Genomic DNA, 20,789 nt, shown 5'->3' on the forward strand with positions numbered 1-20,789 from the left:
GCGACTCTATATTGAGTCCTTGCGATTAAGCATTGTTCAATGTGTTGGCCGACACACTTATTGTGCAATGTGATTGGTTCAAATGGCTCTGAGCTCTATGGGACTTAACATCTATGGTCATCAGTACCCTAGAACTTAGAACTACTTAAACCTAACTAACCTAAGGATATCACACAATACCCAGTCATCACGAGGCAGAGAAAATCCCTGACCCCGCCGGGAATCGAACCCGGGAACACGGGCACGGGAAGCGAGAACGCTACTGCACGACCACGAGCTGCAGACATGCGATGTGAACGGACAGAGTTATAGTTAAACGCCTGGGAGCGAATTTTTGTGGCGTCGCGGTGGACTGGTTATCTGACCGGTGTACCAATAGTTAGGCTAGGGGCGAATAGGACTTCATCAAGGCATAGGGAGAGATTGATTGGCGAAGGTCAATCCAGATAGAACGAGAGTTATCTTATTTGTCAGCAGCGAGCGGCGCAGACAACAGTCATCGCAGCTTACGGTATTGTGCGCTACAGCTCTACAGCTATTGCGAGCCCCATATTTCCTCCACAACAGTACACTTCACTGCATTTCAAACGCGACAGCCTCGACCGTACCTAGCAACATTCTAAAGGATGATTATTCAAGTTGTGTAGGCGCGGCTCTCAGCCATTCTGCCAAGTTAACAAGCATCTTAAACTTTGTATAGAAATTTCATTAGCGAATCCTATCCTTGAGAGGTAACTTCACATTCCGTAAAGAACCAGGATATAACTTGTTCAATTCATAACTAGAAGTGCCATTGTGATTTCTCAGAGTTTTGCAAAAATAAATAATAACTTTCGTTAGTTTCATGTATTTCTTACACTAATTAGCACTACTCCAGTACCCAAGTATCCCACAAGTTATGTAAGAATTTTTGTGAATTTTTGTGTCAATTCCTTACAGCGGATGACTCCAGAAGATATTTATTGCTGAAAGTTTTTCAGGCGTTTCTCTTTAAAACGTTAGGAGCATCTGTCTGACTTCTGTAGTAGGGTGGGGGTGGAAGTTGCATCTTGCAGGAGCCATAGGGTAAAGGGTACATCTCAGATTAATCCGTTGCGCAGAATAACAGATCAACCCCACACGCTCAGAACAACAAAGGAGTTATTTCCATGGTTGCCCTTTACATGGAAGATGATGTGAACAAGTACGTGTATGCGATATGCATGTGAAGCGGAGGCTACAGGCGACTCGGCCGCAGCAGTAGCAACTACCAGTGCAGCGGAACGGCATGGTCGGCCGACCACGCGTGGTTCTACACACGCCGCTAGTGCCAGCCAGTCCTGTTTGTCCAAGTTGGCCGCCATAAATTGTCGGGGTCGGGGCATCCTACCGCATCCCACAGAGCACCTCAGCCCGCCCCCTGACCTCCGCCAACTTGCAGCACATCCAGAGATAATTGAATCTCCCGCTCCGAGCAGAAAAAAATACCGCGTCCTACGGTGGTTACTCCGCGGAACGATCAATTTCGAGGATAAGCGTGGGAGCAAACTTTGACGACCCGGCGTAATAATGTACGCCTGTTTATTGCCTTGGAGCGGTCGCACATTTGCTGAGAGACAAGCGTCCTTGTCCTTCGTGATCGTTGGTCTCTAGTCAGTTTTATCCCTTCTTGTGCTTCTGAATTTCAAAGTGTATTGATCTCTGAGGAGCTTGCTTTTTCCTGCAGTCTTCGGTGCTTTTTGTGTTCTCTAACAGCGTCTTTATGATGGCCAACAGACTATATAACCGTACTTTCTTTTTTTATGTATAAATTAGGTCTAACAAGCAACACTGTCAGTGTTAAAAAATATATCGACTCAACCACTTGTTTATAGTGTAAAACACTAAGACTGACGCGTGTCGGAAGTCAAGCTTTGTAATATTAGTAATTTTCGCCTCACAAGCGTTAATATACGCTCAATGGTAAACGCCTGATGGCCTAAAGTTATTGAACAATTGTAAAGTAAAAGAAATGAACAATCGCATAGCAGCATCTTTGCCGTTCTTGCGCGGTGCCTCTAAATATCTATGTACATGTATCGATTAATAGTATAAAAAAGAATTCTGTTGTTTCAAGACAAATGACGCTTTTGGTGCCTCACCTTTTACTGTTTATATTCTATGAAAGGCGGACGCGGACTTGCTGCGTTCCGCAACTGTATTTTATATTTTATGTGAAAATATTGAGTGAATATGCTAATTGTTATTTTTTTTCAATCAGAAAACATGTGGTTTCTTGTAAATGATTACGAACAGACAGCAACAAGAGGACATTTTGACTGTTATGTATAAAGTATTTAACCACAATGGTCATCTATTGTAATTTAATATGAAAAGGCACGTAGCATTAAAAAAAGTGTGTTACAGATAAGTGTGCTTATTTTAGTAAATTAACCTTGATGATTTCCATCTCCTCATTCACTCAATTGATAATTATTTTGTGTTAGTTCACCACCAGAAATTACGATCACGCTGATGGGCCGAACGCAGCATGAGGCAGAAGGAACATTACCGTTTTCCTATTATTTCTGAGCCAATTATTTTTTCAAATTGTGTAGTGTTGCATTTCTTTTAAAGTCCATAAATCTTCTGGCCCCTTAGTGTTGTTCCGGGTATGACTACATCGCGAATATAAAAATGCACAGAAATGATAATGTTTCTCTTATTCAGGTATTTAATGCTCAACATATGTTATTATAATAGTGTAATCAATCCCTGATTCTGTTGCCAAGTGGCCCACCAAAATATCCACTTTTTCCACATTTTTTCAAAAAAAAATAAAATAAAATGACAGTTCTATTTCTCTTTTGCCCCCCCAAGAGCAACGCTACAGCTTCCATCATCAGAATAATAAAAAGTAAAAGAACCTGTTAAAAGTCGCAAAAATGGAACATGCACCAGGCACAATAAAATTGATACTAAAATTAAAACATCGTGGCTACTTCCCTTGTTGCAGCCGTGTCTTCCAAGGTGCATCTCCACATAGTCGTCAAAATATAAAAAATTCTAAAATGGTGTCGCCTATGGTGTTCAACATCTAACCACATGGCTCTCTCCTCTATCGTCGTAAACCGCCCGTGCGTCTTCGTTGATACCACACACCACGTAACCAAATACGACACTGAAACGCGAGTAAGCTCACGCGCAAGTAAACAAGGAAGTCACAGCGATGTCTATACAAACCGATAACGTATACATGTTCCAAGGCCCTCATGAAATGATGGTATCCTGCCAATTGCTAAAAATGTAGCTACTAAAAGAAATCAGTGAAATATTTGATGAAGTTATTTGTATCACCAGTTAGCTGTTCATTCAGTGTGTTCTGATTATCCACGCTATGTATCGTAATTTCCAGCTGTTCTAGTAGATCCAGCTTTTTGCCTTTGTCCTGTCTATGTAAAATAACGAGATCCTGATCTATTCCCAACATGGGGTGTCCCGTTTCCCAAATATGCGTGGCTACAGCTGACTTTTCGAAATTATTAAGCTGGAAAGCATCGCCATGTTCTTTATAACGTACTTTAAAGGACCTACCAGTTTGGCCTACATAGCTTGCCTTGCACGTGTTACACTGAATTTTATAGACCCCAGCTCTCTCACATTTACCGTTTTCCTGCTGTAAATTATTTCTTAGTTTAAACCGTTCGTCTGAAAAGCAGTATCAACTTTAAAAGGTTTGAAAATGTTAGCCACTTTTTGCGAAATATCATCGAAGTATGATATTGTGACTCACGTAATATTATTTGCGTTATTCTTCCATGCATTCGCGCTCTGTTTCTGTCGTATTAATTTATTGACAACGTTTTGGTGATGTCCGTTAGCTCTGGCTAGTTGTTTAACATTGACATTCACAACCACGACCTCTCATCCAGTATGGATAAAATCAAAGCAGCACCGTATCCTTAAAATGTTATTCCTGTATGTGCCAGTACTTACATGGGCAGTTGTTAAGAATGCGTGTACTCCTTTTTATTGAGAAAGGTCATGGCTACAGCATGGCGTTAGTACAGCTACAAATGAGTCATAGAGGCCAGTAAGGACCTAAAGCACACGATCATCGATTTTGAGATTGTAGCATGTATGAATGCTCCTGACATTTGTTTATCTCAAGGTAAACCAGCTTCATCTGTATCTGTGGCCCTATACTGTACATATGAACATTCACGAAAAGCTGTCTCACCGATATCTCAGATATTTATTTCAGTATGGGCTCAAAGCACAAACCATAATTCTGTTGCTCTGCGCTGCTCAATTATTATGTAAGGTTGACAACATAATTTAGTGCCCACATGATATATGTAATAGTAAAATTTCATAATTAGAGGTGTACGGCAGCTTTATCCTCAAGCCACAGAATGTGCTGCATGAATATGATGATAACCAGGACCATGAAGTGTTACAGCAGGTCATAATTGTGTGTGATGTGCATTTAGTGTCTGTTCTTTATGTTCTGATTTTAGTTTCACATTAATTAAAAAGTGTACAACTGTCGAAAGACACTATTGTCAGTAGCCTATATAAACACACAAAAAAGTTTTCCATCACCTCGGTTCCGAGAGTTCCGGAACCTGTACAGAAAATTGGAATGGAAATCAACGTAAACATCTTTTCTGCCCTTTCTATTGCTCATGAAAATGGACATTGCATGTTGTACCACCATACAGCGAGACCTTCAGAGGTGGTGGTCCAGATTGCTGAACACATCGGTACCTCTAATATCCAGTAGCACGTCCTCTTGCATTCATGCTAACCTGTGTTTGTCGTGGCATACTATCCACAAGCTCATCAAGGAACTGTTGGTCCAGATTGTTCCATTCCTCAACGGGGATTCGTCCACGAAGATGAATGCTTCGCGGGGACATTTTATTAAAGCGACCGGTTTCGGCCCATTCTTAGGCCATTTTCAGAACAGCACTATCAGCTGAAATTGATGATGCCCCAGTTTCAGCGAATCTACTGATTGTTCTAGACATCGTCAACTTCAGCTGATGGTGCTGTTCTGAAAATGGTCTAAGACTGGACCGAAACCCGTCATTTTCATAAAATAACCATCGCGATCTTTAATGTTTTTCACTGATGTTACCTTCATCATGAGTTCCTACCAAAACACAATCTACTGGGAAAACACATCGCAGTCAGTAGTTTAGACATGACGACAACGGCAAAGACAGCTGTAGAAGGCTCAGAGATGAAGTTCAAATGATGCGGTTAGAAAAGCGGGATCTTAGACAAACGGGCAGATCGCGTGCTGTCGGTAAAACCAACGGCTGTTTCGCGCCAAAGACGTTTTTCACTAGGTAAGCAATATAGGGGAAATATCATCGGATTTCAATGGGAATATAGTAATTACACTTCCAAAGAACTCAGGTGTTGACAGAATCATTAGCATAAGAAGTCATGGTTGCGAAATACTTACTAGCCATTTACAGAAGAATGGAAGAACTGGTTGAAACTGACACTGAAGAAGATCAGTCTCTGATCAGGAGAAATGCATGAACAACCAATATTGACCATGCGACTTATCTTAGAAGATAGGTGAAAATATGGAAAACCTACATTTATAGTATTTGTATATTTAGAGACATCTGGATAGCAGGGAAAAGGTAAAGGGAGGAAAAGGTGGTTTACAGCTTTTACAGAAAAGTACTACAAGTTGCCTAAAAATTGTGGCACATTGTGAGGCATAAAATAATCGTCCTTCTTCTTCCATTTTTTCCTAGGCTAAAGGCTGTCTCGTTCGGTACCCCTCAGCCTACCCTCAGATTGACACTTCATCTTTTCCTTCGACAGCCAGTATTTCTTTTACCACACTGGTTTTTTATTTCTTACGTTTTTCATAGTCTTCGTTTTGAGCATCCTGTCTATGTGTTCATGCCATTTATCGTTTCTCCTGTTACCCACCGACTAATGAAAGCTACTTTACATCCTTTCCTAATGTTTTCACTTCCCTCACTATCTCTCAGAGTGTTCCCTGTAATCTGACACACACAGTAGTTACGGTTACTACAAGCCACACCACAAGTTGGGAAACGGGGCCAAATTTCTAGTAGTTTACTGTCGAGTTGAGATTTTCACGAATGTTTTATTCTTATCTTACAGAAACTAGCAGTACGGCAATAAACAGCCTTTTAAACACGCCGCTAACGTCAGTCAAGTAATTTATAGCAATACAACAATAAAAATTTAAAAGAAACACAGAAGCTCGCAGTACGGCAATAAACTACCTTTTAAACACGCCGCTAAAGCCAATCAAAGTAATTTGTAGCAATACAACAGTTTAAAAAAATTTAAAGAACATTAGTAAACAGGCTACTAAAGTAAATACAGAACTTTGTTAATAACATACAGTGAGGTAGTGAAGCTACCAACACCGCCATAAAAAAAATTAAACAGGTCTAAGCAAACACACGATTAATGGCAATAAAAGGAATTTAGAAACTTGGAGGAATTTAAAAAAAATTTTAAACAAAAATGTCCTCGAATATCATTAGAACATAACAGATAAGACTGACCCGTGTAAGGCGGCCACAAATCACCCACTCTGGGATGTTCAGGCTAGACAGAATACTGACCAATTTAAATACGCGTGTAAACACAATTGCCACTCGCAGGCTGGTCACTGCACCGACTTTTAGCCAGCGAAAACTTGTTATAAGTTGGCTTAACTTGCTGACAGAATTAGAGCTAACCTAGTGCAAGGAAACATTACACCACACAGTCCTGAATGAGCGACCACATGATCAACCAACAAGAAGCATGAATTTACTCATAACCCACACCTCCCATCGGACAGTAGCGAGAGGAGGAGGAAAGATCGCTGTCTTCAATTACACCGGTGCCAGGGACAGAAAACCCGGTCGCCGGAGGCCACAAGGCAGAAGAGACGCTGGTTACACAAAATTATTACTTAATGATTAGACCTTCCACGAACTTAACTTGCAATTATGCTCGAACGGGCAGTACACGACCTCCGATGGCAAGGATCCACACATCCGACCGCGCACGCGTCGCCAGCGTACCCAACACGCCACGGTCACGCGACAACACGCTCTGTCACCGGAGTTCACGTCTTCTCTGCAACGTTGACCGGTAGTGACTGCTCCTTCATGTTAGGTGTCTGCTTTTAAACTCCAGTGTTGAAACGGAGGATTTAAAGAAGCTTGTTACCGTCCCACCAAGGCGAAATGCACAGCAACTACTCGTGGGGCGATTCTGTATACAACCAACATGCGGGGAGCTCTTCGGTCAACTCGACCCTGCTCGTTACACACAACCGACATACCGGGTGATCAAAAAGTGAGTATAAATTTGAAAACTTAATAAACCACGGAATAATGTAGATAGAGAGGTAAAAATTGACACACATGCTTGGAATGACATGGGGTTTCATTAGAACAAAAAAAAAAAAAAAACAAAGTGTTGCTAGACGCGTGAAAGATCTCTTGCGCGGGTCGTTTGGTGATGATCGTGTGCTCAGCCGCCACTTTCGTCATGCTTGGTCTCCCAGGACCCCAGACCTCAGTCCGTGTGATTATTGGCTTTGGGGTTACCTGAAGTCGCAAGTGTATCGTGATCGACCGACATCTCTAGGGCCGGCCGAAGTGGCCGTGCGGTTAAAGGCGCTGCAGTCTGGAACCGCAAGACCGCTACGGTCGCAGGTTCGAATCCTGCCTCGGGCATGGATGTTTGTGATGTCCTTAGGTTAGTTAGGTTTAACTAGTTCTAAGTTCTAGGGGACTAATGACCTCAGAAGTTGAGTCCCATAGTGCTCAAACCATTTGACATCTCTAGGGATGCTGAAAGACAACACCCGACGCCAATGCCTCACCATAACTCCGGACATGCTTTACAGTGCTGTTCACAACATTATTCCTCGACTACAACTATTGCTGAGGAATGATGGTGGACATATTGAGCATTGCCTGTAAAGAACATCATCTTTGCTCTGTCTTACTTTGTTATGCTAATTATTGCTATTCTGATCAGATGAAGCGCCATCTGTCGGACATTTTTTGAAGGTTTGTATTTTTTTGGTTCTGATAAAATCCCATGTCATTGCAAGCATGTGTGTCAATTTGTACATCTCTATCTACATTATTACGTGATTTATTCAGTTTTCAAATTTATGCTGACTTTTTGATCACCCGGTACATCACGTGGCGACTCGGTAGTAACGACCACGCATGCTTCGCGCTGGAGAGCCACACTGCCCTCCCGTGTCCACCACACTCTCTGCGCGCAACGCCCCTACTTCCGCGCCACCACACGAGGTTACAACCGGTCAAAGACCTCACTTCCTCCATAGCAGTTTCCCGGAAGCAAAAACGCAGATATCGATAGCAGAGGGAAAAGACAACCAAGCAGCCACTTAATGACAGACAACATATCAAACAAACATGTCAGGGGAAGAAATGAAGAAACCAATGCAATCCAAACACAAGGTGTAGCACGACACAATACACGGCTCATAATCCTTCGCAAAATTTTCATTTCCGTCGTTTCCAATGGTATCTTTGTGTTTGATGTTACCAAAAACATTTAACCTGACATGTTTGTTTGATATGTTGTCTGTCATTAAGTGGCTGCTTGGTTGTCTTTTCCCTCTGCTATCGATATCTGCGTTTTTGCTTCCGGGAAACTGCTATGGAGGAAGTGAGATCTTTGACCGGTTGTAACCTCGTGTGGTGGCGCGGAAGTAAGGGGCGCTGCGCGCATAGAGTGTGGTGGACACGGGAGGGCAGTGTGGCTCTCCAGCGCGAAGCAGGCGTGGTCGGTTGTACCGAGTCGCCACGTGATGTATGTCGGTTGTGTGTAACGAGCGGGTCGAGTTGACAGAAGAGCTCCCCGCGTGTTGGTTGTATACAGAATCGCCCCAAGAGTAGTTGCTGTTCATTTCGCCTTGGTGGGACGTTAACATGCTTCCTTTAATCCTCCGTTTCAACACTGGAGTTCAAAAGGAGACACCTAACATGAAGGAGTGGTCACTACCGGTCAACGTTGCAGGGAAGACGTGAACTCTGGTGACAGAGCGTGTTGTCGCGTGACCGTGGCGTGTTGGGTACGCTGGCGACGCGTGCGAGGTCGGATGTGTGGATCCTTGCCATCGGAGGTCGTGTACTGCCTGTTCGAGCAAAATTGCAAGTTAAGTTCGTGGAAGGGCTAATCATTAAGTAATAATTTTGTGTAACCAGCGTCTCTTCTGGCTTGTGGCCTCTGGCGACCGGTTTTCCTGTCCCTGGCACCGGTGTAATTGATAACAGTGATCTTTCCTCCTCCTCTCGTTACTGTCCGATGGGAGGTGTAGTTTTGGCAGTTTGTTTCGCTATTCTGTTGTGGGTTATGTTTCCAAAAAGTGTCATTTAAATCATCAGTTTCAAAATACGGGGTAGGGGAGAGCGGTAACAATTGGAGACCTAGGGATGCAGGTTGTAGTTGTTACTCAGAGATGAAGAGGCTTGCACAGTATAGACGAGCCTCGAGAGCTGCATCAAACTAGTCGCAAAAACAACAACGCATTACCGGTGTCACACGAGAGGAGAGGCGGCGGGGGTCTGTGGCCTCGACGCCGTGCACCTGGTGGGTCGGCCGCCGCCGCCGCCGCCGCCGCCGCCCCCGCTAGCGCCACCTGCCGTCCGGCCCGCTGCCTTGTTTATTCATGCCGCCGGCCGAGCATGTTTTATTTATACGGCGCCGCCTGCTTGGTATGCGCCCGGGCGCGATTCCGGCGTATCGCCGCCACGCCCTGTCCTTTTTCGCCGGCTCCTCCCAGGCGTCCCTGGACCACTCCTCATTGCGCGGTCCTCCAAGGACACTTGCAGTACTTAGGCGAGAGCCAGGCTCCGGCGCGACCAGTACAAGCGCCGGTGGCAGCCTCTTCCGCGCCTTCCCGTCTACTCTCCTCGCTGCGTTCGGGGTAAGTGCAGAAGAAGTTAGCATATTCACAAATTCGTACAAACGAAACGATACGACTTGCTCGCTTCAAAGTTCGTCCTTTCAACTCTTTGAGTCCCAATAGCAAAAAAAAAAAAAATTAAAGCATTTCACAAAGTTTACCTTTTTACCTTTGTCATGTAGGGAAGCAGCCTACTCACGCCTTATAAAATTCACATCAGTCTTTCCATTGTGTGCCAGCCAGTCCGCTGTAACCAGCTCTGACGTCATAAATGTTGCGCAATACTTTAAAAAATCAAGTAAATAACCTGAAATGTTTCTAGCATGTCAGGAGTAATACTAAATCAATATGTGTTGAATATCAGTTCAATAACTTTAACCATTTTCGAAATTTGGACGTTTTTTCTGTAAAAATCATTGGCCCAACAGAAAAGAGCTAGAAACTTAAAAATTTATATTTAGGTTCCGTTTGCATTAAAATTTAGTAGAAACAGTATTCTGGATCTCACAAATTAAAATTTTAGTTGAAATTCATGATTTTCTGGTTTTTTACTTAAAAATTAAGGAAACAAGATAGATTAAGTATGCGAATAAATAAAGCTAGGATGTTTAAATTTAAGTAGAAGGGAGATCCGCTATAATCATAAAGATGTGAGAAGTTTCAGCTGAATAACTATAAAACTATAGCGATAGCGTATCTCCAAAGGGCAAGTTCAGAGCTCGTCTGCTGCTTGTAGTGTAATTAAATTAATTATCTCGCCCAAAATATTTGACTTAGCCACGATAGACTTATTATGATTACTTACCTGTGTGCTGATTGCACACTTAAATTGTGAGCTTCATCGGCTATCAGCAAAGGAAGCAATGATTTATTCGATAACTTAAAGTGGTGCATTACTAGCCCAGCGGCTAGTCGGGAGAGCAGATTTGATCAGGCGTCCGCACCGCGGCTCTATATGTAAGAAAGCTGCGTGAAGAAGGGAGAAGGCCCCAGTTCTCTCCAGACGCTGATTAGCGCACCACCTGTGCCGGGAGTCGCGTCGCGTCTGTATCATTGATATAGTTGGATTGTGTGGATTCTCTTTGGTCTGTGACTTTCAGAATATAGTGAACATTTTAGCGAGAATGGTTTTTGATTATGAATCCCAGACAATCTCCTAATTCCTCAGAGCTATAAGCTGTAGCTATAAATGTATTTCTCAGATCAAGTGGGCACTAGGAATTCTAATTACAGGCTTCACGTTTTGCTAATCACTTTCTGGTTGCCAATATAATAGTTAGAGAGCCAGTGTTGAGAATGGCAAACAACAGCATTAAATGAATAATAGGAACATTTACACAATTATTCCACCCGCCGCCCCACAGGCAGATGGAAACCCAGTTCTAAGCAAAGAAGAGAAAGCAGAAAGGTGGAAGGAGTATATAGAGGGTCTATACAGGGGTGATGTTCTTGAGGACAATGTTATGGAAATGGTAGAGGAGGTAGATGAAGATGAAATGGGAGGTATGATACTGCGTGAAGAGTTTGACAGAGCACTGAAAGACCTGAGTCGAAACAAGCCCCCGGGAGTAGACAACATTCCATTAGAACTACTCACAGCCTTGGGAGAGCCAGTCCTGACAAAACTCAAAAATCTGGTGAGCAAGATGTATGAGACAGGCGAAATTCCCTCAGACTTCAAGAAGAATATAATAATTCCAATCCCAAAGAAAGCAGGTGTTGACAGATGTAAAAATTACCGAACTATCAGTTTCAAAAGTCACAGCTGCAAAATACTATCGCGAATTCCTTACAGACGAACGGAAAAACTGGCAGAAGCCGACCTCGGGGAACATCAGTTTGAATTCCGTAGAAATGATGGAACACGTGAGGCAATACTGACCCTACGACTTATCTTAGAAGATAGATTAAGGAAGGGCAACCCTACTTTTCTAGCATTTGTAGACTTTGAGGAAGCTTTTGACAATGTTGATTGGAATACTCTCTTTCAAATTCTGAAGGAGGCAGGGGTAAAATACAGGGAGCGAAAGGCTATTTACAATTTGTACAGAAACCAGATGGCAGTTATAAGAGTCGAGGGACATGAAAGGGAAGCAGTGGTTGGGAAGGGAGTGAGACAGGGTTGTAGCCTCTCCCCGATGCTATTCAATCTGTATATTGAGCAAGCAGTAAAGGAAACAAAAGAAAGGTTCGGAGTAGGTATTAAAATCCATGGAGAAGAGGTAAAAACTTTGAGATTCGCCAATGACATTGTAATTCTGTCAGAGACAGCAAAAGACTTGGAAGAGCAGTTCAACGGAATGGACAGTGTCTTGAAAGGAGGGTATAAGATGAACATGAACAAAAGCAAAACGAGGATAATGGAATTTATTCGAAGTACGTCGGGTGATGCTGAGGGGCCGGCCGCGGTGGCCGTGCGGTTCTGGCGCTGCAGTCCGGAACCGCGGGACTGCTACGGTCGCAGGTTCGAATTCTGCCTCGGGCATGGGTGTGTGTGATGTCCTTAGGTTAGTTAGGTTTAAGTAGTTCTAAGTTCTAGGGGACTTATGACCTAAGATGTTGAATCCCATAGTGCTCAGAGCCATTTTCTTTATGCTGAGGGAATTACATTAGGAAATGAGACACTTAAAGTAGTAAAGGATTTTCGCTATTTGGGGAGAAAAATAACTGATGATGGTCGATGTAGAGAGGATATAAAATGTAGACTGGAAATGGCAAGGAAAGCGTTTCTGAAGAAGAGGAATTTGTTAACATCGAGTATTGATTTAAGTGTTAGGAAGTCGTTTCTGAAAGTATTTGTATGGAGTGTAGCCATGTACGGAAGTGAAACATGGACGATAAATAGTTTAGACAAGAAGAGAATAGAAGCTTTCGAAATGTGGTGCTACTGAAGAATGCTGAAGATTAGATGGGTAGATAACACAACTACTGATGGGGTATTGAACAGAATTGGGGAGAAGAGGAGTTTGTGGCTCAACTTGACTAGAAGAAGGGATCGATTGGTAGGACATGTTCTGAGGCATCAAGGGATCACCAATTTAGTACTGGAGGGCAGCGTGGAGGGTAAAAATCGCAGAGGGAGATCAAGAGATGAATACACTAAGTAGATTCAGAAGGATGTAGGCTGCAGTAGGTACTGGGAGATGAAGAAGCTTGCACAGGATAGAGTAGCATGGAGAGCTGCATCAAACCAGTCTCAGGACTGAAGACCACAACAACAACAACAACCTTTGTATAGTATACGATCTAGAGACGTTAATGTCACCACCGCCTTTGCTCGACGTCAACGTGCAGTAACCACTCACAGAAAGCAGGTGGCACAAATAACGGAGAAGGGTATAGAAGGTTATTCAGCTGCTCCTATTGCAACGCTTCAAATACAACATGCAAGATTTTCATATTCTCTCGCTCGCTGTGGTCCTACGGAAAAAATAAACAGCACCTTTATGTAGGAAATTTAATCCGAATTTTGTACTGGGATTCGTTTTCGGTACAGGCCGTAGTTCTGCAATCTCTACGGTTTCATGTGCAAGCATTTACGTAGGATTTTGTAGGCGGCTTTTGTGAGATTTGCAGCTCACAACTTCCTCGACGTATTGACTTGTGAGGGTTTCGTTGGAATACTGCTCGAGCGTGATCAACATTTTGCCTCGACACAGGAAGCCGACCAGAACTTTGCTTTTTCAGATGCAGCTATTTTCTTGAAACTATTCATCCGGATATAAATGGAGACTGTTGCAGCGTGGCTCCAAGTGAAAGTGTGCGCGAAATGCTCTCTGAACAACAGATACGGACCACTTTGGTGCTAATTGATGAATACACAACTGTTCTGTTGTGATGTAGTTGCGATTGCGCATATATAAGAACAAAACTTATTAGGTTTCCGTTTGTCGGAACGTTTGAAGGTTTAACATTCTATTGTTCTCATGCTGTGTTTAACACGAGCACTTACGATCAGTTTTGGCCTTAAAAAAAGTAGGGATGCAGTCGTGATGTTTTCCGTGATGACAAAGCGAGACGTAGGAATAATCAGTAAATCAGTAGCCGTTCATTGGATTTACCGAGCTGGAAAAAGCATTCGACAATGTAAAATGTGTAAAATCGTTCAGTTCGTCCAAAATTCTGAGAAAAATAGTGGCAAGCTATAGAGAAAAACGGATAATATACAATATGCACAAGAACCAGGAGGCACAAATAAAAATACAAGACCACCAGCGGTGTTTGCATTAAAAAGAGTACAGAGATGTTGTCTTTTGCCCCTATCATTCGATCTGTATCTTAAAAGAATGATTCAGGAGTAGGATTAAAAGTATTGGTGAAAGGACATGCCGGCCGCGGTGGTCTAGCGGTTCTAGGCGCGCAGTCCGGAACCGCGCGACTGCTGGATGTGTGTGATGTCATTAGGTTAGTTAGGCTTAAGTAGTTCTAAGTTCTAGGGGACTGATGACCACAGATGTTAAGTCCCATAGTGCTCAGAGCCATTTGAACCATTTGAAAGGACATCAATGGTGAGATTCGCTGATGACATTGCTGCCCTCAGTGGAAGTGAAGAAGAGTCACAGGATATGTTCGATGACATGAACTCTTTAATGAGCACACACTACGAATTGAGAGTAAACTGAACGAAGACGATAGTAATTAGGCGTAGCAGAAATGAGTTTAGCGTTAAATTTGACATCAAAAGAATTCTGTTACTTGGGAAGCAGAATAACACATGATGGAGGACATGAAAAGCAGACTAGCAAAGACGAAGAGGTCATTCATGCCCAGAACAAGTCTGCTAGTATTAAATATCAGTAACCGAGCGAGGTGGCGCAGTGGTTAGCACACTGGACTCGCATTCGGGAGGACGACGGTTCAATCCCGTCTCCGGCCATCCTGATTTAGGTTTTCCGTGATTTCCCTAAATCGTTTCAGGCAAATGCCGGGATGGTTCCTTTGAAGGGGCACGGCCGATTTCCTACCCCATCCTTCCCTAACCCGAGCTTGCGCTCCGTCTCTAATGACCTCGTTGTCGACGGGACGTTAAACACCACTAACCTAACCTAACCTAAATATCAGTCTTAATTTGAAAAAGAATTTTTTGAGAATGTACGCTTGGAGCACAGCACTGTATGAAAGTAAACCGTGGACTGCCCGAGAACCAGAAACGAAGAAAATCGATGCGTTTGAGACATGATGCTATAGAAGGAGGTTGAAAGTTAGGTGGACTGATAAGAAATGAGGAGGTTCTCCACTGAATCATCAAGGAGAGGAAACTGAGAAAAACATTAGCAAGAAGAAGGGATACGATGATAGGACATTTCTTAAGGAGTGAGGAAATATCTTCCATAGAAGCAGGAGGAGCTGCAGAGGGTAAAAACTGAAGGAAAAGACAGAAATTGGAATACGTTTATCCAACAGTCCACAGCTCGTGGTCTCGCGGTCGCGTTCTCGCTTCCCGACCACGGGGTCCCGGGTTCGGTTCCCGGTGGGGTCAGGGATTTTCACCTGCCTCGAGATGACTGGGTGTTTGTGTTGTCCTCATCTTTCCATCATCATTCCTGGACTGAGCAAAGGTTGGGAATTTGTAAGGGCGCTGATAACCGCGCATTTGAGCGTCCCACAAAACAAACATTATCACGATTATCCAACAAATAACTGAAAACGTTTGTTGCAAGGACTGTTCTGAGATGGATGGTGGTGGACCACATCAAACAACTCACGGTACTGACACAAAAAAAGAAAAGATCTTCGATCCTTATTTCTAGTAAAAAATATTCACTTTTACCATCTCCAGATAACACTCATAGTTACACACTAATTCGTCAAAACTAGAAGTTTCACTGCCATAAGTACATACGTCGTTTTCAGCCAATTTAGAATTGTTTGAACCAAATCGCAAAATTACCTCCGCCATTTTTCTTGATAACCCACTATTGTAAAAGAAAAGAGAACACGTCAGATGCAATGAGGAATTTGCTTACAGTTCTTGTTTCTTGCTCATTGTTGCCGTTATTGCACGTTAACAGGGTTACTGTAACAGACTTTTCTTAGTGAAATGTTTCATCAAGTATAATTTCACTTATCGAGCCGGGTGATACCGTTCCAGGCTTCAAACCGGCTGTTCACGTTAACCTCTAGCACAGTCTGAAACATTATTTTCGTTAGAACTTCTGTTACCTGAGAAGTATTACCCGCTCTTCGACAAACGAACAAAGTTTGTCTTATGCAGAAAGACACCATGGTTAGGCCAACATCGTGATCACTTTTGGCCCAATCGAGTTTTCTTGTAAGAATCCCTAGTTTATACCCGTATATTAAGAAATTTATTCAGCAATCGCATATTCTTTTGTCATCAGCTGTACTAGGTACGGAAATATTACCTGTTAATGACACATGAAAATTTGTGCCAGATCAGGACTCGCTTTTTGCAAGCGGTAGCCTTAACCACCTCAGATATTCGTGAGTACTTACCAGACTGACCCATATTTTCTCGCAGTACTACTTGGTTTCTTGCGACAGTGTTATTGAGAGAAACATATTCAACGTTAGAACTATGGGCGCCGATTGCCCGTCTAGGTTTGTAATATTTAGTTTACAATGCATGTCATATAGAGCAGACGCTGGTGACGATCTGCAGCTGTATTAATATTGCGGAATTTATTCTCCAGTTGCAAATTATTTTGACATCAGCTGTGTTAGATTTGGATATATTACCTATTGGTGACACGAAAAGATTTGTGACGGATATGGTCTCGAACCCGGATTTCGCGTTTATTGCGAGCTTTCGCGTTTATTGCGAGTGGTTACCTTAAACATTCCGGCTTCCCGGATCGACCCAGACACCTCTATATGCCACATTGCCTACAACCCTGTTGCTCGCAACATATTTTCTTGCATTCCTGCAGCGGAGTTGATGAGAATAAAGTGTTCACTGTTACCGTCGTTTTCCTCGTCTAGGTTTGTAATACTTCGTTTACAATGTCGGTTCCTTCAGACATGCATGCATGTTTGAAGGAACAGACATTGTAAACCAAGTATCATTAGAACATATGTTGGCGGTTTCCGGTTTCGTGTCATCAAAATATTACACTAATTGCAATTAAAATTGCTACACCAAGAAGAAATGCAAATGATAAACGGGTATTCATTGGACAAATATATTATACTAGAACTGACATGTGATTACATTTTCACGCAGTTTGGGTGCATAGATCTTGAGAAATCAGTACCCAGAACAATAACGACCTTGATATGCCTGGGCATTGAGTCAAACACAGCTTGGATGGCGTGTAAGTTACAGCTGCCAATGCTCCTTCAACACGATACCACAGTTCATCAAGAGTTGTGATTGGCGTATTGTGACGAGCCAGCTGCTCGGTCACCATTGACCAGACGTTTTTAATTGATGAGAGATCTGGAGAATGTGCTGGCCAGGGCAGCAGGCGAACATTTTCTGCATCCAGAAATGTCTGTAAAGGCATGCAACATGCGGTCGTGCATTATCCTGCTGAAATGTAGGGTTTCGCAGGGATCGCATGAAGGGTAGAGCCACGGGTCGTAACACATCTGAAATGTAACGTCCACTGTTCAAAGTGCCGTCAATGCGAACAAGAGGTGACCGAGACGTGTAACCAATGGCACCCCATACCATCACGCCGGGTAATACGCCAGTATGGCGATGACGAAGACACGCTTACAATGTGCGTTCACCGCGATGTCGCCAAACACGGATGCGACCATGATGATACTGTAAACAGAACCTGGATTCATCCGAAAAAATGACGTTTTCCCATTCGTGCACCCAGGTTCGTCGTTGAGTACACCATCGCAGGCGCTCCTGTCTGTGATGCAGCGTCAAGGGTAACCACAGCCACGGTCTCCGAGCTGATAGTCCATGCTGCTGCAAACGTCGTCATACTGTTCGTAAGGATGGTTGTTGTCTTGCAAACGTCCCCATCTGTTGAATCATGGATCGAGACGTGGCTGCACGATCCGTTACAGCCATGCGGATAAGATGCCTGTCATGTCGACTGCTAGTTATACGAGGCCGTTGGGACCCAGCATTGCGTTCCGTGTTACCCTCCTGAACCCACCGATTCCGTATTCTGCTAACAGTCATTGGATCTCGACCAACGCGAGCAGCAATGTCGCGATACGATAAACTGCAATCGCGATAGGCTACAATCAGACCTTTTTCATAGTCGGAAACGTGATGGTACGCATTTCTCCTCCTTACAAGAGGCATCACAACAACGCTTCACCAGGCAACGCCGGTCAACTGCTGTTTGTGTATGAGAAATTGGTTGGAAACTTTCCTCATGTCAGCACGTTGTAGGTGTCACCACCTGCGCCAACCTTGTGTGATTGCTCTGAAAAGCTAATCATTTGCATATCACAGCATCTTCTTCCTGTCGGTTAAATTTTGCGTCTGTAGCACGTCATCTTCGTGGTGTAGCAATTTTAATGGGCAACAGTGTATATTGAGCTTTTGTTACGTCAGCAGCACATATAATTTCTGTGCTTATACTGTGGTACGCTACAGTTGAGGTTGACAAAGAATAACGGGATATGCTTATATCTGAGACAGTCGTCGTGAAATATAAAATGATGGTTTATTATATTATCCGAAATTGATAAACGCCAGAATCTTTATAAGCGATGGTGACGGCTAAAACATGTCTTTTAAAATTGAATCTATAAATTAATGGTTGCGAAGCGCCTCACTGATAGTATACAGAGAAATGCTGTTACATTAATCGTAGGTACTCCACATTCAAATTCAGTCCCTGCCCTCGCGTATAAATTTCCTTATATGACGTTCCCCTTGTTAATAAATCTCATTTATTCCTCTCTTCGTATACACGACAGATATTTTAACATACGATGTGTGGTCCTACGTCACGAACCATTCCATATGCAGACAGAGCAATGATGGACTGCTAGGTTCTGGGATGTGCCTGTTGCGGCACGTCCAACAGACGGAGTATAGTATTGAAAATGATATACGGAACGTGTGCTTAACTGATACCAAGTCACAATGAAACATAAATGTATTGCCCTTTCGCATTCCACCGCAAGCCATCGCTTTGGCTCTCCTCGATGTATGACATATAGGCCTTTTCATGCTTCTGTATCAATGGGGGGAGAACACGAGACTGATAGCAGTTCTCAATAGCAGGTGCTTTTAGTGGACTGAAATCTATTTCCAAATGTCATAGGGATATCCGCACCGAGTAAAGTCCCCTCTGTCTGATTAGTGACGTCAAATGCGAGTTAGACTAGAGCGGAGATTCTCTACGTGAGTCAATGCAATTTGACTCTCTCTCTCTCTCTCTCTCTCTCTCTCTCTATCTCTATCTATCTATCTTTCTCTCGGCTTGACACCGTCGTCGGACGGAAACGCTATTTTTTCTTCGTCTCGTCACAGGTTAGTGTCTGACACTGTGATGCATCCATATTGCATACACATGAACTAATCGAAGCAATGAAATACTTTCCTTCCTGATAAGAAGAGGCTTCCAAATGATTTTAATTAGATCATGACGTGATCATGTGTTTTACGTTATGTATGTATGCACGTCGATAATGTAATTGGAAAATTTCTCGTGCCTGATGATTAGAAATAATAGAAACTAGTAGCAATAATAAAGGTTTTCATAGCAGGTCATAGTGGTATAAAACGATTTCCGACCAACATTTGCAAGTTTTGAAGGCAACAAATACTGAAAGTTTGCGCCATGTCTTGGAATTGTGTCCAAAATAAAAGTAACTGAATGTTGCGGATTCAGAAAAAAACTTGTATTAGTCAGGATCTTTATTGATACCTAGTTTCGATTAAATTACGTATTTATCATCAGGTCTTACAAAGTTTTTTATAATCTCCATTTGCTTGACTGTGCACTTTAATGCTGTTTTTTGACGTAGTCAAATTGGTTAACTGATTCCTTGTTTCGGCTAAATTAACTAGCAGTCTTCAGACATTACGAAGATTTTTACAACTTCGTTCGCCTGACGTGGCACATTTATGTTGTTATTTTACTGTACATAGTCAAGTTGAACTATTACTAATGTGTCAAATAAATGCGGCAAGTCAGGCGAATAGAAACCAAAAGAAGCCTTGTTTAGATCTGAATACTGCTAATTAATTTAGCTGAAACATAGCAACCGAAGGAACCGATTTCCAAAGTGGGTTGTTGTTGTCTCTTACCAGACAACTCACGTCAACGACTTTAGTGCAACGCGCACATTTATTGTGGTTTTCCGCATGACGAAAGGTACCCATACTGATCGCCTGTAATGTAAGTATAGAAAGCTCTATCAGCTGATACGCGTCCGTTATCTACTGCACAGTGGTCTTCTGAAACCCCGAAGGTACTCATGGCTAACCCTGTATTGAGGTAAATCCTGTATTCGAGCAGGCTACCTGGAGAGTTCTGGATCCAGAACGACTTTCGACGGATGACCTCCGGCGTTTATAGTGTGCATCTGCGCACCTGGCTGGCGGTAACAAATGGATATTTTCGTAGCGCGTTGGGTCGCTGGGTTCGGGCCGTTAAGACCGGCGCCGCCCCTTCCATCGCCATTCCATTTCGGCTGAAACTTTAATTTATGGCTGTCATAACATTTTCAATCAAAATGGAAATTAAATATGTTTATGTCGGCGGACCTTTCCGGAATGGGGACAAGGGAATGGAGGGGACGCCTCACTCGCCCGATGCATTTCCGTAACTTTATGTTCGGATTTTTACCTTTTTTTTCTTCTCGTCTCCTCCCTCGTGAAAACCTCACGGCGACGACCGTAACCGGCACTACGAACGGAGACACTCGTTTAGAGGCGTCTTTGTTGCATTTGGTTGAGACTCTCACCTTGTTTCGAAAGTTACGATGGTGACGT

General features: G+C 43.1%; 1 protein-coding gene across 3 annotated transcripts in view; it reads left to right on the forward strand.

The window, feature by feature from the left end:
* LOC126481188 (cytotoxic granule associated RNA binding protein TIA1) overlaps positions 1–20,789 on the forward strand; it is a 984,901-nt gene that overhangs the window by 355,890 nt on the left and 608,222 nt on the right. Inside the window, exon 1 of one of the 3 annotated variants that reach the window (XM_050104777.1) lies at positions 9,828–9,931. The exons of the other annotated variants lie outside the window; for them this stretch is intronic. The gene's annotated coding sequence lies outside the window, so the exon portion shown is untranslated. Of the gene's footprint in view, positions 1–9,827; positions 9,932–20,789 lie in introns of those variants that run through there. 3 annotated transcript variants of the gene reach the window in all.

This window comes from Schistocerca serialis, chromosome 5 (genome assembly GCF_023864345.2).
Source record: "Schistocerca serialis cubense isolate TAMUIC-IGC-003099 chromosome 5, iqSchSeri2.2, whole genome shotgun sequence".
Lineage (NCBI taxonomy): Eukaryota > Metazoa > Arthropoda > Insecta > Orthoptera > Acrididae > Schistocerca > Schistocerca serialis.